This window comes from Camelus bactrianus, chromosome 1 (genome assembly GCF_048773025.1).
Source record: "Camelus bactrianus isolate YW-2024 breed Bactrian camel chromosome 1, ASM4877302v1, whole genome shotgun sequence".
NCBI lineage: Eukaryota > Metazoa > Chordata > Mammalia > Artiodactyla > Camelidae > Camelus > Camelus bactrianus.
The window spans coordinates 78,346,164-78,359,296 of NC_133539.1; the positions used below are offsets into that span (position 1 = coordinate 78,346,164).

The window sequence follows — 13,133 nt, forward strand, 5'->3', positions numbered from 1 at the left end:
AAAAAAAAGAAAATGCCACCACACATGGTAAGACACTCAGTCACTTTAACTTCCCATATAAAGCATGTGAACCTGTATAGTGTTTTCCTTATGGATTCCAACAAAATTAGAAATTTCTGGCAAAATGCCAAGATAAGAACCAGGGTCACATTCAAAGTTCTGCAACACTGAGGGTGGAATCTTGTGCACTGTCCCTGAGAACAAACACAGTCTTCACTCTTTCCTGTGTACGTTCATGAATCACTGAATTTCCTTCCCCAGTGTGTGAGCAGCTGCCCGCTGTTATCTACCCACGGCTTGTACAAACCAAAAGGTGCAAGAAAGCGCAGAAAAAGAACTGTGTAACTCTACCACATGAGTCCAAATAGATGGATTGAAAAACAAATCAATTTACAGTATAATAGGAAGTAAAAAAATATCCATGCTAAGGACCCATGGGTCTCTCTATACTAGCCAAGTAGGGACGGGTGCTATGGTAATAGGCAGAAAAGCAAAGTCACGCATCTCCCCAACTCTCGCAGAAAGGGGAGAATATTATGGTGTGCACTCTTGGCCTGGATCCCGGTTCCCCTCCATCCTCACATTTGTTTTTAGTTGTTTATACCAATTTCAGTTGATGCTAAACTTTCACATTTTGCCTATCCATGTAAACTACTTAAAAGTCTCAATGTATCTAACCCCTTCCCATTAAAACAGGAATACCACACAAAAAGAAAACTCTTCTGGGGGAGAAAAAAAATCAGCTGCTTCATTTGCAAACAACTACTTTATAACTTTTTGGCTGAATGTCTCAGGATAATTTGTCATTCATCACTTGAAAAAAAAAGTGTGGATGTTTTTCAGAAAGTTTATATAAACTGCAGGCAGAAAGAGCACATAGTCATTCTGAAGTTTTCCTCTGTGTCATGGATAAACTTTTGAAGGTAGAAAACTAGCCATTCTTTTTTTTTTTTTCAGTCATTCCAACCTACTTACTATGTCCTCTAGTTGCATCAGTGTCATTGTGTATATCCCTGAAGCATAACACAAAGATTTGACTGCCTCTATGAACTAAGTACAGATTAATTCACAACAGATACTTTTTAGAAACAATATGCATGATGATGATCAAATTACAGAAATTATTTGTAATAAATATCCTTTTGCAAGCCTGTAGAAAATAAATAAGTGGTCAGTTCCAGGCTATATAATTTCCTCTAGGCTATATTCATACGTAAACATCATCGCAAGCTCAAAGAGTAAGATTTTATTCATGCATGTAGTCAGAAAATGTTCTAAAAGATGAAACAGATTTTTTTATTTAAAATATTTAAATATGATATAGTTATCTCAGTTTGCCTAAAGAGAGAAAATAACAAAGAATCAAACATACAAATTAATATAAACGAAAAATTTTGAGACACGTTTCTCTTATACCTTTAATTTGACAAAGTTTTCTTTGAAAATCCAATCAAGTCAAGCTATTTGAATATCCTGGAATATTAACTTTCCCCTTGAGTGCTGGTTCCTGGCAAGAATCACTTAAATAATTTGCAAACAGCATAAGGATGTAGTGCAACTTTGGGGCTCATATTATATACTCAAGAGGCACAAATAACTTGAATTAACTATGTATAAGAAAGAGATGCAATTGGTCAAAGCTGAAGAAAATAGAAACCTCTGGTATTTCTTCATAAATGTGGCAAAATGCATCCTCCCCCACTGCCCATTAAACATTGAGACGTGATTTCAATCTGCAGTTTATATTCTTTTGAGCATCTATATAGATATACCACAATGTAGTGACAATGTAGTGCAGTGTCAATTTTCAATATACTGGAGTGGGAAGAGGGGGCACAAAACATTGGATAAATAAAATGTGCTCCCTGATAGGAAAAAAACAAATGTCAGGGCATTATAAGACTTCTTTTTTAATTAAAATATCTTTTCACATGTTTGTGAGAATCTTAAAGATATAGATGACTGATTTTTCATTGCACTTGCAGCTAATTGCATATTTGCAAATAAAATTGAGAATAAATTAACCTAAACACTTTAGGTTATCCATCCTTATTAAGCTGACACATTTGGTTTGAATTTTTATGCTTTTGTTCACATCCAAATTCATTACTTAAATACACTTTTTCTCAATTTGATCTCAAAACAAAAAAATTTTTTTAAATTCACAGATAAACCTATCACATTCATTATGATTAACATATACGTCAAAAATAGAATACTGCTAACAGTGAAATATAAGTGTTCTTTTTAAAATCTGTTTTGAATAAGCATATGATTGTTTTCCAGGGTAGTATAATTATAAAATGATTATTCACTTAAAAATTGCAATGACTTTTTTAAACTTAGCTTTATTCACATTTTTCTGACAATTTCAAGAACTTTATTTTTCCTGATGAGAAACTCCTTGTGTTCCCTTTTCTTCGTGGAACAATCTTCACTGTCAAACCTACTTCTACCTCTATTTTAAACACTAGAGTTCCAGAAAAGTTCTTTGTGATTTGCTTTAAAAAAAAAAAAAAAAAACATTTAGGTACATTTCAATTGTTCTTATGAATTTCAAACAGTGATCAAAATTTTCTCTTTATATTGATGGATGAATACAATACTGAAAATATAGGGAATATTGTGTTATTCCATACATACTGCTACTATTGGAAACATGACTTGCCATATATGTGTGTGTATATATTTTTGGTGAAAAATAATAACATAAATTTTATATTCTTTTCTTTTAGTTACCATGAAAGAAGTCAGAATAGTCAGCAACATAAAGAGGACAAGCAATTTGTGAGCTGAGAATTGCGAAAGTAAATAAGATGTAAACATTAAATTTCACATATGCCAAGAATTTGAGTACTAGACAAATATAAATAATGAAATGGTAAAATCATTGTTTATTAACTAACGAAACGTGGAGAGAGATGAGGGATAATTTGGAGTTTGGGATTTGCAGATACTAATTACTATATATAAAATAGATAAACAACAAGGTCCTACTGTATAGCATAGGGAACTACATTCAATACCTTGTAATAGCCTATAATGAAAAAGAATATTAAAAGGAACACATGTATGGGGGGTGTGTTTATATATATTCATGTATGTGTATATATATATGTATAACTGAATCACTGTGCCATATATCTGAAATTAACAATTATAAACTGACTATATTTCAATTTTAAAAAGCACGCTTTTCTTTTTTTTAGATAAAAAAAAAATACAGGTTTTTACCTTGCCAGAGAAAAACTTGAAGCATGACTTGTTTTTAACAGTTTCCAAAGAAAACAAACATTTTAGAATTTTAAAACGTTACCACAAACCAGTCCTAAGGTCATTTCAATACTACCTCTGTCCTTAGGATTCAGTCCAGCAGTTCTGAAGCTCAGCTTGGAGCACAAGTTAAAAGCTCATGCTTAGTCCCCACACCAACCCAATTAAATCAGAACCTCTGATGACGGGCTCAGACGTCAGTATTTTTAAACAGTTCCCCAGGTGATGTTAATGGGTTAAGAATCAGTGATATAGCCCCAAATATTCATTTTATAGATGAGAAAACAAGCCTAAAGAAACAAACTTCTCTGAAATCAAAGTTACTAGGAGACAATATCAGGGAGCTTATCCAGGACCTTCTGATTCAAAACACAGTGTTAAACAGGGAACCAGCCTTTCATCCTGCTCACTGCTGACTTATTCTCTCTCTCAATTCTAATTATTTGCTTCCCTAGAGCCAAATATATCATCTCTATTTCTATGTCAATTATTTGTTTTCTGATGTGTTTTGAAAATACAACTCTCCCAAGATTTTGGAGTAAACCTGATACAGTAGTTAGACTTCTTCAGAAAAACAGAAGCAACAGGGTATGGGGGTGGGGGTGTGTACATGTATATACATGCATATATGCATATATAAAAATAGATGACAAAGAATGGGCTCACATAATTACAGAGGCGCAGTCAAGGTGTGCAGTTGGCAAGCTGGAGACCCAGTATGTGTTTCCAGTCTGAATCCAAAGACCTGAGAACCATCAGAGCAGATGCTATAAATTCCAGTCCAAAAGCCAGCAGGCTGAGGAATCAGGAAGAATCAATGTTTTAGTCCCAGACTAAAGGTCAGAAAAGACCAATGGCAGAGCTCAAATAGTCAGGCTTGAGGAATCCCCTCTCCCTCAGCCTTTCTCTTCTACTTAGGCACACAGCTCACTGGATGCAGCCCACCCACAGCGGGGAGGAGTATCTGCTTGACTCGGTCTACTGATTCAAATGTTAAGCCATTCAGAAATACCCTCACAGACATACCTAGAATGTTTGGCCAAATGTCTGGGCACCCTGTGGCCCAGTCAAGTTGACCCATAAAATTAACCATTATACCTGGAATCTGGAAATTCTGTCCCCCAGTTCTCAAACAGGTCCAACACCCTTTCTTGTCACACAAAGACACTGTGCCATCAAGCTCTGGGCTCCTCACCTGCTGATTTACCAGTTCAGAACAGTACATAACAATACGTGTGCGGAATGGAATATGATAAACCACAGTGAGTGGTCATTGGAGTTTGTCTTCTTCCTTCTTCTGCTTGAGGTGAAAACTCTCCTTATTTTGAGACTCAGGAATGACTTTTCATGAGATGAGGCCACAAAATCGGTAACCCTACTGATATGTGCCTAAAGCACATATAAAAGAAGGTATTTCAGCTAAAAGCTGAATTATAATAGACACACAACAGGTACACAACAAATGTTTGATGACTGAAGAAATAAACATTTCCACCTGAATTCTGGTTCCACATCTACAGAAAACTCCAAAACTAAGATACATATGTAAAAGATTATTATCATTTTCTTCCATAAATTAATTTTTTTATAAAGGGGTAGTATAAGCAAATTCTGTAACTTTTTGGCTGTTTTGAGTGGGGTATTAGGCCAAACTGTCAATTTTTATTTTTCAGGAAAATTTAATTTTGATTAAATGAGCAGCACATTCACAACTTGAGGAAGAATGTGTTCTGTATGTCAATCAACAGCAGTCCTATGAGTTTTTCAGGAAACTGTTACTCACCACCTGGAATTTCATTGAATTACATCCACCCCAAAAGTCAGAAACTGAGATATCAGATAACCTTCCAGTTAAACATGGGAAGACTGTAGTCAATTTGAGAGTCTTAGTTAAGGCGTGGTTCTCTGTTCATCTGTTCTTCCTTATTTTCAGCTAGCTTATTCTGGATAGATAAATGCTGGGTGACAGCAAGCTGATCTTGTGACATACCACACAGATATGGTTGAAATAACAGATTACCAGATCAAGCTTGGAGTCTTCTAGCCTCTCCTAATAAAGAGACTAATTCAGAACTGTCTGTTAGTTTTCCAAATTCACACAGAGTCAAAATATTAAAAGATCCCATTTATTACTCAACACCTTGTGTCAACATATTCATAAATATCATAGCATTTAATCATAACAAATTAACTACTAAGTAGTATTCTTTCCATTTTACAAATGATAAAACTGAGGCTTAGCGAATTAAGGATATATAGCCTATAAACACTTGATCCAAGATTTGAACCAAGTTTAGCTCTGAACACCAGCTTCTACAACTACACAATACTGCCTTCTGTATTTCATGCTGTATTTTACCTAGATGTAGGGGATCTTTTATCATTCCGGTGATAGAACTCCCTGATGTCAGAAACTGGTGCAAATTTATCAATTGAAGTATAGCAATTGGAGGTATGCAGTCCCAAGGATAATATGTCTGTTCATTTTTTATGATTTTGGTGTAAAGACTTTTCATTTTTAGAGACCTTCTGGTTTTTAATGACTTTTCTAACTTACTAAGATGCTAAGCATTTTTCAACTTTTCCGAATGTTGATAGAAGATAGGTAAGTACCCATCAAAGTGACAGTATTTTCTTAGTCTCCTTTTTAATAAAAAAGCAGTAGAGAGGGGGAAAGAGGCTAAACGTGACAGTGGCAGTGTCTTTGTTAGGTAAAGAAACTTTATTATTGTATTAAGAAAATGACTTGAACTTGGCTTGATTAACTCAGTTATATTGGACATGGGCAGAGGGGTATTACGGTTATGTGCCAACTAGACCAGGTCACAGGGTGCCCAGAATTTTTAGCTAACCATTATTCTGGGATGTGTCTGTGAGGGTGTTTCGGGAGGAAATTAGTATTTGACTTAGTAGGCTGCCTAAAGAAGACTGCCCTCAACAGTGTAAGCAGGCATCATCCAATCCATTGAGGGCTTAAATAAAACACAAAGAACTCACTCTGACAGGTTGAGTTGGGACACTGGCCTTTTTCTGGTAGGACTAAAACTTACAACATCAGCCTCCCTGGTTCTCAGGTCTTCCAGCTTGGACTGGAACTGTACCTCCAGTTTTCTGGGCCTCTAGCTTGCAGACAGCGTATGTGGGACTTCTCAGCTTCAGTACCACATAAGCCAATTCCGTATAATAAATATCTTTCACCCTCTTGTCTCTCTGTCGCTATGTGTGTAAATTTGCACATACGTGTATATGCATGTGCATTTATATGTATATGTATGTGTGAATATTATCTGTATCTATCTATTTCTATATCTACATATATGTATGTATCTATATCTCCTATCAATTCTGCTTCTCAGGAGAACTTGGAATAACACAGTGGGATATAACAGGTCATTTAATTTGAAATATCTTTTTTTTTCAGCCTGAAAACAGCAGTTATGGAGGTAAATCTCCCCTTCTTTTCTGGAGGTCAGCTGTACCCAACTAGGTTTGTGATCACATGAGAAGTTGTCAATTATTGAAATTAAGTGAGAGCTAGTTCCAGAAATCCTCAAGCCAATATTCTGGAAGAATAGACAAACTTTTAGTAGCTTAACAAAGAGTAAGATTTAGTAATTCAATCAGTATATCTCATCATTGAATAACATTTAAAAATAACACAAAAAACATAGGATACACCAAATGATTTATTACATCATATTCTAGAGTCACATTTTTTATACTTTCCAAAGCCAGTGAGGAGTGATTTCAACATAGTGTTCAAATAAAAAAGCAATGTAGGGAATAGCACGCATAATCAATCGTTGATCATGTCATATGTAATTCAATAAATCACATATTTCACCTTCAAATAATGAACTTCAGTCATACAAGAAATTATTAATACTATCTTCCTTGAGGTAGAAGAACTACTTATCTCAAGATCAGCCTGAGAATAAAGAACATGGAGTCTAACATGCTTCCAAATGAGTATGGTCTCATTTTAAATCTATGATTCACTTCAGTATTTTACTCCAGTATTGGGATCACATCAAAATGCTGAAAAACACTCCCTCTTGACAATCGATTTAATTGAGAAACATGAACCCTGAGTTTAACAACTTCAAATGGTCTTTTACTTCACCTCCTTGAACAAGTCTGACTTTAATTCACTGCTTAATTATCACCTACGAAAAGCCTAGAATATTTCTAGAAAGATGTATTCCACATTTTTCCCCTCAAATTTTGCCAAATTTTAAGCCGCACTATTTTCCTTGTCTCTTAGCATATATTTCTTTGCTTTTCTGAGTTACTGTATTATCTACACCTCTTAAGTAAATTGTTCTCAAACTTGGGTACACATTGTTATTTGGGCAGCTTTAAAAAAAAATTCAATATCTGTGCCCCACCCTCAAATAGTCTGATTCAACTGATCTCAGATGAGGTCCAAGGATCTGTATCTCTAGAAAGCTTCTCAGGTAATTCTAACATGCAATCATTGGGACACACCATCTAGAGCCTCTAAATGCAAAACTTATAAACACCTAGAGAAACAGGAACTCTTAAGACATCAGTATGAATAATAATTCATGTATGACATAGCTGTATTCAAGACCCTGCTTAAAACAAATAAAAAAGGATACTAAGAAGAGAAAACAAAAATCTGCTATACATTTGAAGTACTAAGAATCAATTCCCAGCATAAAGATCATCATTCATCTTACTCTCCTCTTCATTTATAACCAGAAGCTTCCTGAACTACTCTTGCTGGGTAAGACTCCATAGTTTCTGTCTGTAGCCAGCCAGGTTTGTTTCCTCACTTTGAGCCTTAACACATCAGTTGCTAAAGTTCAGAGACACGGGTGGATGCCTGGTGAAGAAGCCAGTGCCATGGGTAACTGCTGCAGCTACTGCAAACCCCAGGCACCCAGCAGCCAAGGTGCACCTACAAGACTTGAGCGATTCTCTAACCTGGTGGTTGTACGCTCTGGGGAGCTTCAAAAAATTGCTGATCCCGAGGCGCCACTGCCGCAGAGGTCCGAGGTGGGGTTCAGGCACCTTCTGTTTTGAAACCTTTCCAAGTGTTTGTTATGTGCAGCCAGAATAGAGAACCAGGGACTCAGGTGGGTTTGAAAATCCTGAACGTCACGTAAACATAGCCAATTTGTAACACACCCATGCTAACAAAATCTGAGGGACTCCTCCTCACTCACACACCTTTGACTTTCCTTTCTGACATTCCTTCCCTTACTGTTATTCAAAGGTTGCTCTTACTCATTTTGGACTTATTTTAACTTCATAAAGTAACAGGGATTTGAAGTAAGCAGAGTACTGTGGAGTTGCTATGAATTCTCTAACTCAGAGTGGCTTTCATCAGAGGTAAAGAGATATCTGGGACTCTGATCCTTTTGTTATATTTTGTGTAATTTATCTTGATTCTCAATTCTTTACAGTTTAGGTGTCAAAAAATACCCTCCATTGCTCCTGAGAAGTGAGAAAAACATAGCAAATGTGATGACAAATTGCAAGGCTTCTTCCTTTTCTTCTCAACTACCCAGGTGCAAAAGTGACCTTATTTTTATCTATGATATTAATAGTAATGAAAGCGAACACACACACATGCTATTATTATAGAGCACCATGTACCAGCACTGTTCTAAACACTTTGCATATATTAATTCATTTAATCTAATAACAACTCAATAACAAAGTAATATTTTACATCCATTTTGTAGATGACAAAGAAAGGCATGGGGAGGTTAAGTAAATTTCTCAGTCACCTAGTAAGTAAGTAGCAATCACTCCTTTAAAATCTGTGTTCTTAGCTATGATGCTACACTACCTCTGTGAGAATGAAGGCTTGCCTTCCTAGGGTAGACAGATGATTTACCTTATTGTAATGCTTATAATAAATGGATTCAATCTTCATAGTCTAGTGGGATAATGCAACAGAAACAAAATTTATGTTTTATAATATTTTTTCCTAGTGATGAAGGTATCAGAAAAATTACCTTGAAACCACTAAAGGCATCCTCTGGTCCTCAGAAAAAGGAATGTGATATTGGAATCAGCAAGGAACAAGCTGTTAGAAAAGTCAGTCACTTTGCAGACTCCTTTACACAGGGAGTCACTTTGAATAAATTCAGTCAAACCCCTTCAGAAGAGTTGGTTAAAAAGAGTATGGAAAGTTCAACAAATTGGGGAAAGAGATGAGAGTAACAAGGTTTCCACACTACTCGGTAAAGTCTAATTGTTCTAAGCTTTAGGACTGATTTAAAAATTTTCATCAATCAATGACAATTCACTTCAGTGAACAGCCTCTGAAAGCCAACCAGTCAATGACAGCCTCATCCTTGGAAAGTTAGCCAATGAGCAGTAACTCACTCCAGTGCAAAAGCGTCTAAGTCCTCCTTAACCTACCCCCAAGTTTGTAATTCATATGCCAATGATCTAAATGAGATTTAAGTTTGCTTTGCTCAGTAGGACTGTGCCTAACCAGTGTAACTCTTCCTTACTCTACTTTTTTGGTTTCAGATACTGAGTAGTGATCTCTTCTCTCAGTAGAGGATGCAATTAAGTGTTTTTTGTTTTAGAAGTCTAAAATGTAATGGTCTTTGAACCCTAGATTTCACCAAGCAACAGAAGTTTTAAGTGTACCACACACAGTAAGTGACATCTAGCACTGAGACAGTGACCCTATGGTAAAGTGGCACCTATGGACAAAGTTTCATATGTGAGCCAAAAAGCTACATCTGAAGATGGGTCCTCCTCCTCCATGAGGACATGTGCCCTGGGCATAGGGCAACCTCTGCTGTTAGACTGAGAAGGTTCAGTTGTTCTTGCATGGAATCAAGGTAGCCTGGAAATGGCTCTCAGTGAGGGAAGCCTCACTGCATCAGAGAACACTTTGTCAGAAGGGTAGTCTAGTGTTCAACACTGACATGACATAGTGCAGAAAAGCAACAGCAGCTGGAGAGTGAGTGGAATGGGCTCCCATTTCTTTGCCCATCTTGGTGGAAAAGCTAGACACCTTTTGAATCATGTAAACCTTTAAGGTTTAGGGAAGTGCAGCAGGAAGGAGATCTTCAAAAGGTAAGCAGTATATTTCCTGTGAATGAGGCATGCAGGTTCTCAGGCAATCAAATGGAAAAATAAAAGAGATACGCCATGTGTTTGCACCTCAAGCTTGGAAGAAAGTTTATCCTTGTGAATGTGTGATTTCTATTTAGTAATAAAATCTCATGGCTTCTTCTCAAAGAGCCCTTACCTGGGATCCTATTTAGATGTGCTAGAATTTACATAATGTATAAATTCTTGAATATTCATATTATTTTCCTCATCACCACCAAATCCTTGTTCTACTTCTATATATTTTTGATCAGTTTTCTTTAATTTTCCCTAGCAATTAAGTACCAACATATGAGTATTAGAGTCCTAGTTTCTCGTGTACCATTGTAGAAGGAAATCATCAAAGACACCCTAACTTTTTATTCACAGTATTTTGATGGTTCAAATCATGGAACAAATTTGTATTAGGTTTAGTTTACCATGGGTTGCCCTGTTAGAGACAAAAACAAATAACTAGTTCCATGATCCTAGAAACACGGCTAAATGTTGCTATGTGTATTATAGAAATTTCAACCTCATTGTGTTATTTATATGCCAATCTTCCTGTTCAAAGTTTTAGAAATCACTGCTGATAACTTTCTACAATATAGCCATACTTATAAAGTCTTAATCAAAGAAAATCCAGCTTATACTAGACTAGTAAGGCATTACCCTACTGACACCAGCTATTAAAAACTATAAAGAGGACATTACTTTTAATCTGTTGAATAATGAACAAGAATGGTGGTAATAAACATTAGTAATTTTATTTTATACTAAAGTTAGAAAATACACTTGGTAATTATTTTGTTTAATTTCTCTGATGTTAACTGTGTCTAAAAGGTAATAAACACTGAATAAACGTCAGTATTTGTTATTTTATTACTGTTACTATTAATTTTCAGCCTTTGACTTGATGTGAAGCAAACGGATAATACTTTATGTGCACACTTGACAAGATTAAGACATTTCACCCTTTTAAAAATATATATTTTTTGGCATAGGTTTTGTAATTCACACAATACATGGAAGAGTGGTATAATGTATATATAGAATGTACAGTCAAATCATTACTATGTCATTATTTATCTTTAGGTGATTTTTTTGTTTCTGTGATGCTCAATCAAAAAAGCATGACAATTTCTGACCAAGAAGTAGTCTGATCTAAGTTCACATTAAAGTAATCTCATGATAGTTTACCCTCTAGAAAACAAACTATTTGCTATGAATTAAAAGACAATTCCCAGTCTATAAGACGATTAATAGGATGCTAATGGAAGACAAGCCACTGCCTGTAAAGAAGCCAGCCTACAGGCCAGAACTGCTGAATTTGACCAGAGCCGACAGCAGCCCAGACTGACCAACATGGAACCAATCAGTGGTAGGTCAGCAGTGCCTAAGGTGGCTGCCTATTCAGCCAGGCGTTTGTAGCTGCTTGATGATCAGGGACTTGAAAACTCACCCTGGCTCCTTCAGGCCCCTGACTGCATGTCACTCATAATGTGCAAAGAGGTAAACGAGAGGACGAGCCTGCCAATGCAGACACAGTTCTCACAGTCATTGGGCTGGGACATCCCTACTCTAACTCACTACGGTAAGCTCGAACGCATGAGCAGAGAGCCACATAAGGTGCTTAGTCTCCAGGTGTATCTCTTTTTTAAAAATATGCCTCATTGTTTAAACAAATTTTGAATTTGAATTCTGTCTAATAGAATATTCACTCTTCTTTAGCCACTGCCTCTACCACTAATTTTTATTCACAGATTCCCTCATTTTCCTTATTTACTTGGCTCTGAAGGCATTTGAATTTATAATTCCTGTGACTAACCTGTAAACTACATGAGGGCAGGGATTACGCCAGTTTCATTCACTAATGTACATTTGGCAACTACCAGAATACCTTACACATTGTAGGCTATCGTTAATATTTGATGAAGCAAAGAATGTAAAAACCGATACACGGCAGCCTTGTATTCAGATCTCCAGAGTGAGCAGCAGAGAAGTAAAATTTGTAATGCCCACCCTGGCATTACACGTAAGATTACATATATGATACATATACATACATGATCCACCCTGATCATATTTATATTCCTTAAAAATGACCATTACTTGTTCCCATGAACTCTGGCAAACAGAGGAAATTAAAACAGGCAATCTAAACCTGTTACTATGAGACCAAATTATAAATCTCAGTTTCTGAGTCCTGGAGGTCAGGGCTACCAAGAGACTCTAGACCGTTATATTTGTGGGTACACTTGGTGTATAACATATTGCTTCTAAAAGACAAACAACATATAGAAGCACCGACACCTGTCATATCCTTTTAAATAATAATCTGTCTCAGAGAGAGAGAAAAATAGGGAAAGGGGATTCTTAACAGCTAAGATAAACAAAGCTAGGACAAACACCTTTCACTGGTACAAAATCTGACAGTCTTATTTATGAGTGGCTCCAGAACAGTGTGAATCCAAGAGAGGTTACTATCATCAACTTTTCCTTGAACAGGCTAGCCTCTGAATTTTTGGCACCTCGGTCAATGGCTTTTGAACAGGAACTTAGGAACAACAAAACATTTTCATCACATCCTGTATGCTCTTTTGAAACCTTTCTATTTCTTAAAAACACAAAATGATTCTTAATCTCAATGTTGCATGTGATCCAAAAATTTCATCTACAAAACTGGGAAAACATATGCCGACAGGGAAGTACAAAATGACTATCTCTTACTAATACCTGCAGTAGGAGCATGAGAATGACTGTGTAAGACAACT

At 36.2% G+C, this 13,133-nt stretch overlaps 1 protein-coding gene across 9 annotated transcripts in view; it reads right to left on the reverse strand.

The window, feature by feature from the left end:
* NAALADL2 (N-acetylated alpha-linked acidic dipeptidase like 2) overlaps positions 1-13,133 on the reverse strand; it is a 1,180,713-nt gene that overhangs the window by 595,048 nt on the left and 572,532 nt on the right. The window lies entirely within an intron of this gene.